Source organism: Anolis sagrei, chromosome 4 (assembly GCF_037176765.1).
Source record: "Anolis sagrei isolate rAnoSag1 chromosome 4, rAnoSag1.mat, whole genome shotgun sequence".
NCBI classification, from domain to species: Eukaryota; Metazoa; Chordata; class Lepidosauria; order Squamata; family Dactyloidae; genus Anolis; species Anolis sagrei.
Genome location: NC_090024.1, coordinates 40,613,200 through 40,619,435, shown reverse-complemented (window position 1 = coordinate 40,619,435; position 6,236 = coordinate 40,613,200). Strand labels below are relative to the sequence as shown.

Here is a 6,236-nt window from a genome sequence, read left to right as displayed (position 1 = left end):
TTGTTTTCTGGCTCTCTTCAGTTTGTATCCACATCCCCCATTTTAAAATGGTTCAATACATTTTTGCATCAAGAATTAATACAACACAGTAGGCTTTGGTTGCTTTAGAGTTAATATTAAAAATGGCCTTAATTAATACTATACTCCATACCATACCATACCATATCATATATTCTGTATTGATAATATCAATATTGAAATAAAGTAATTTCAAGCAAATGAAGACAAACTAACTTAATGTAACATTTCCACTAACATTCATTTTATTTTACTTTATTTTTTATTTAAAATATTTTCCTCATCTTTTGCCAGTTGCTTCAGGGTTCTGGTTGCCTAAGTTCCAGCTAACTAAGAGTTTGCTGAATTTCCTTGTTTTTTTGTGTGCATTTCTCCTAAGATTTTCATACAGTGGTATCTCTAAGACTGTGGTTCCCAACCTTTGTTTTGACCAGGGACCACTTTGATTTTTTTTTTTTGTTAGCAGGGACCACAAGGTTCAAGAATAATAAAATGTGTTCCGAGCTGCCGATGCCACTGGCAAGATGGTGAATGTTCCTAAAACCCGTCAGATGTACTGCGAGAAATGTGGCAAGCACCAGCACAACAAAGTAACCCAGTACATGAAGGGCAAAGAAACTTTGTATGCACAGGGAAGCGTCAATATGATCACAAGCAAATCGAATACGGTGGTCAGATGAAACCTATCTTCCACAAGAAGGCAAAGACTATGAAGAAGATTGTGCTAAGGCTGGAATGTGTGGAGTCCAACTGCCAGGCCAAGAGGATGCTGGCCATTAAGAGGTGCAAGCACTTTGAGTTGGGAGGAGACACGAAGAGAAAGGGCCAGGTCAGGGGCGGCTCGTCCATTATGCGAAGTAAGCGGTCGCAGAACACTTTTTTTTGCCAGGGGCGCAGAGGCGCCTCTGTAAATGCCCCTCGACTGCCACTTGAGGAGCGCCCCCTCAGCTCACAACAGCCCTAGCAGTCCGGGGGGAGCCTCGGCTTTCTTGCCTCACTGCCGGGCAATCCTCTTCCCAAAGGGGCTGGGTCCTTGAGCCTTGCTTAGCCCCTCTCATTCCTGCTCCACCCGGCTACCGGGTTGCGCGAGCAGAGCTGGTGCTCAATCATTCTCCGCGTTCGATCCCTTCCCCATGACCGGCTCCCTTTCCCAATCCCCCAGTGCTCCACCCACCTCCTCTCCTCTCCCCAATCCGCAGGTGGAGCCGCCGCGCCTGGCCCGCTTCGGGCCCGGAGGCGTGTCTGAAGACTCCAGCGTGCGCACCAAAAGTCGCCTCTTCTCCTGACTTTCTCTTCAGCCTTTGGGACGAAGAGAGAGAGAGAGAGAGAGAGCCCCTCCAGCTGGAGGTATCTCCCACCTCCACTCCCTCCTTTGTTTTTGCGCCTACCTTCAGAAAAGGTGGGCATCTCTCTCTCTCTCTCTCTCTCTCTTGGTCCCAATGGCTGAGGAGAAAGTCAGGAGAAGAGGTGACTTTTGGTGCACATGCCGGGGTCTTCAGGCACGCCTCCGGACCCAAAGTGGGCCAGGCAAGGGAGCAAGTGCGGCAAGTGTAGTTACTGGGATGTATAGTTCACCTACAATCAAAGAGCATTCTGAACTCCACCAATGATGGAATTGAACCAAATATGGCACACAGAACTCTCACGACGAACAGAAAATATATATCAATGATTGGTTGGGGGAGGGGGGTGCCAAAATACTGTTTGCTTACCTTTGAAAATTACCTAGGGCCACCTCTGGGCCAGGTCATCCAGTTCTAAACATTCATCATCACTCTGCTGACCTATGCCACTTTTAATAAGGGTTTCCTGCATAAGTCTTATCTAGAGAGACTGGTAAGCTTCACAAGGCTTATTCTATGAACACCTATAAAAATGGCATAGTGCAGCAGTAGAAACAGTACTATGCCCAGACAGTTATCTGATTCTTCCTTGTGAAGGAACCCTACTGTTTTGAAGGCAGTGGGCTGAATCAGTGGATTGTGAACCTACAGATAAGACACACCATTTTGCATGACTTTTCAGTGTGCTATACTGGTGCCCTTTCCTTTAGTGTACAGAGAAATACAATCATACATATGGCTACAGATATATAGAATATTGTTACTTTGAGCTCATCTACACTGACCATTTAATGAGACTCCAAGCTAACTCGAAACTGCAGCTGCCACAAAACACACACCATCAATGTATACTGCAGCACTGATTAAAGGGTCTATAGTCCATTTAAGAAAGTCACAGGAAAGTCAGAGTTATAATAATACACTTTATTTATATTCCGCGTTATCACCCTAGGGGGACTGAGAGCAGATTATAATATACATATGAGACAAACATTCAATGCCTTTTACTCACAGTGACCAAAGACATACAACACAGACAAAGGTTAAGGCCTTCCTCCCTTTTCCATCTCCAGCATCTGGAGACGATGCTCAACTCTGGCCATGGGGAGGTGCTGCTGCTCCATTTTTCCATGCCGATAAGCCTGTTGTTCAAAGACATCTCTGACTGTGTTGTTGGCATGTCTGCATGGGGTGCCCTTTTACCTTCCCACCAAGGTGGCACCTATTGATTTACTCATATTACATGCTTTCAAACTTGTAGATAGACAGAAGCTAGGGCTCACCCTGATTCGCGGCTTTGAACTGCCAACCTTCCAGTCAGCAGATTTCCTGCAGCTTGCAGTTTAACCTGCTGCACTACCGTGACCCTTTTAATGCACTTCTGAAGATCCCAATATATTCCAGATTCCAGGGTGAAATTGAGTCTTCAGAAATTGGCTCCTTGCTGTAACTCTTTCTAGGATTCGGAATGAGAGGGCAAGGGGGCTGCTGAAAATGCCCCATGGCCATGACTGGCTAGCACTCCCAAATGTCACTTTCCTTTTTTCAAAACATCCCTATGCCTCTGGAGTGCTGAAGCGCATCTCACCTAGCAATGGAAAAAACTGCAGAGGGATTTGAACCTAGGTTCCATAGTTCATATAACCACCTTCCTGGCCTCAAACCAATTTCATATCTGTTAATATAACCATCCACACAATGAAACTGGCTTCTCCCAAACCAGTTCCAAGGAGCATTATAGTGTCAGGGTATCCTGTCTTGAATTTATTACCATATGAGATGGGATGAGTGAATGAATGTATGTTAAGCTGGTATTCATTCATATATCTGTTCTATCTTGTTTCCTAAAATATCTGGGCTTTTTTTTTTGCATTGATGCATGCATACAATTAATTTATTACATTTATTAATAATCATAATTTATTAAAACATTACCACTTTTCATTCCAAAAATCCTTATGTGTAATATAACTATCAAGATACATTAAACAATAACAATAAAATAATGGAAAGGCAAAATATAATAAAATATTTCATTATTTTGATACATTTCCCACAAAATATGTTTTTTAAATGTGTATTTTTAAAATTCAAACTGCTATAATACATTGAGAGAAGTTCAAAAACAAAAGAATAATTCCATTTATTTGCATGAGAAATTCAAATAAAATCTATTTGCTTAAAAAAGTAGATGAACAAAATTCCTTAAGCATGGATACAAGTGACTGTAACCATGCTTATGGACTTTTATGGATTCCTAACATAAAACTTTGCCCATAATTCTCTCATTTGCTATTAGACAGTGAAACAGTTTTGCCTATGGTGTTTCATACATTATCAAATCATTTTCTCACGTTTTCAACAATATTATAATGTACAAAAAAGGAACAATTATTGCTTCCTTCATTTAGCATCTATAATTGTGGACCTTTTTCTTCAAAGAATGAGAGATTAAATGCTACTTAAACTTTTTCATTTGAGAATATTTAAGAAATTGGAAGATGACTATCAGAAAGAATGTCTCATCTTATGAGGATAATCTTTTTTTAAAAAAACACCCAAACCAGTCTTTAAAGATAAACTAGATTCTTCTCACCCAGGAGTAAGCGTTTTTTAAAAAGACCTCACTAACAGAGGGGAAAAAACTTGAATAGCATATGATGCACTGAAAAACAAAATGGATAACTTTTATAGACTGTATCATTACAGACTACATTATTAATTTGTAAAAGTTGTTTGTAAGCCGCCCTGAGTCCCCCCTCGGGGGTGAGAAGGGTGGGGTATAAGTAATTGAAATAAATAATGAAATAAATAAAATTAAAACAGAGGGAGTATCACTTTTAAAATACTTAATTTAAGACACTATCCTGTACTGTACATCTGCTGTCTAATTGAGTAATAGTACTCTGTAGAGCTCTGGTGTAAAAACAATGTTTTTGTAGAACACCTTGCATTTATTTTGAAATATGCCATTTGGAAAGTCATTTTTTAGCGAAGTTATGGAACCGGAACTTCATCACCCCCCATACTGGCATCTTCTACAACCTTTAAGCCCCACCACTGTTAATGGCTGAAAACCTACATGCTGAGGAATATGATGCCACCACTCCATAATTCCATGTCCTTTCTTTGCCCTGGCAGCTGTCAAACTGGAGGGACTCTTGCTTCTGCTGCTACTTACCTGTGGGGAGAGGAGCAAGTGTCCAAATCTGGGCACCACAACTGAAGGGAGATGTTGACAAGCTGGAATGTGTCCAGAGGAAGGCAACTAAAATGATCAAGGGTCTGGAGAACAAACCCTATGAGGAGTGACTTAAAGAGCTGGGCATGTTTAGCCTGCAGAAGAGAAGGCTAAGAGGAGACATGATAACCATGCATAAATATGTGAGAGGAAGTCATAGGGAGGAGAGAGCAAGCTTGTTTTCTGCTGCCCTGTAAACTAGGATGCGGAACAATGGCTTCAAACTACAAGAAAGGAGATTCCATCTGAATATTAGGAAGAACTTCTTGACTGTGAGAGCTGTTCAGCAGTGGAACTCTCTGCCCCGGAGTGTGGTGGAGGCTCCTTCTTTGGAGGCTTTTAAAAAGAGACTGGATGTTCATCTGTCAGGAGTGCTTTGAATGTGATTTTCCTGCTTTTTGTCAGGGGATTGCACTGGATGGCCCACGAGGACTCTTCCAACTCTATGATTCTATGATTCCATGATGATGATGAAGCTGATGGTGTCAGCTCAAGAGTGGGGGAGGGGAAATCCTCCTTTTCCTTCCCCTGGGAGCCCAGAGCAGCTGCATTTTCATCATCTGAATGTAACCCTCTTCCCACCAATAAGCAGCAGCAGCCAACCATTGTAGGACTTCACAGGTGCCAGAGTTCAGACAGGCCACAATGGGCTAGAAAACAGCTCCACCAATCCCCTTCTTTGGCTGGATCTACACTGCCATATATCCCAGGATCTGGTCCCAGATTATCAGCTTTGAACTGTATTATATGATTCTCTACTGCCATATAATCTAGGATAAGAAGATAATCTGGGATCAGATCCTGAGATATAGGGCAGTGTAGAAGGAGCCTTTGAGTGCAGAAGGAGATAGTTCCCTTTTTATCAAAGAAGCTGCTACCCTAACATTGTCCAAAATGAATGTGGTAGGATTGAAATGTAGAACTGTAGCAACAATTAATAATGGCAATAGACAAACAAATGGCTAGACAAGCATTCACTTTTTTTCTATGTAGGAGATAACATGGAAAACTATTACCAGCCACAACTAAAAAGGAAGTTATATCCACTGCATCAATAAATTGTGTTATCATCTGGGTATTTTGATTTCATTGCAGGAAGGTTGCCTTTCTGTATAGGAAAAAACCTAGTTTATGCTTTACAAAATAAGGTTATGGGAGCAATGACGTCTGCAGTTTTTCACCTAGTGTGAACATTTCATACCTTATGTCTGTTAAAATGGTTTGTGTGAACTTATGACCTGGTAAACAGGAGAGGGCAGGAGTAGAGAAATCTCTTTAGTTTCTTTATCACCAAACAGGGGATGAATATATCTGCAAGCGCATGAGTCACTTCATTTGTGAATGGGCGCCAGTGAAGTATGACTCCCATGACAAGCCTTTTGGGAAATTGGAAGAATGAAAAGTGGTGACTATGACCTTCCTATATGACAGCTCCTGACAAGTCTCAGTATAGTGGTTGAAATTCACATTCATTATACTTCAGGTTTATTGGCAATACTGTATTAAGCAATGCTTGCCTTCTGCTGAGTGCCTTTATTTGTCACTAATTTCTATGCAAGTTAGGAAGGCTTAATCTTTTGCCATATTGACTGTTAAGATACAGCATGAAACCATGTTTGCCATAGTTGTCACTC

The 6,236-nt window shown here is 41.5% G+C and overlaps 1 pseudogene; it reads left to right on the top strand.

Moving 5' to 3' along the window:
- The first annotated feature begins 542 nt into the window (after positions 1–542).
- Positions 543–6,001, top strand: LOC132772833 (large ribosomal subunit protein eL42-like; annotated as a pseudogene).
- The last annotated feature ends 235 nt before the right edge of the window (positions 6,002–6,236 follow it).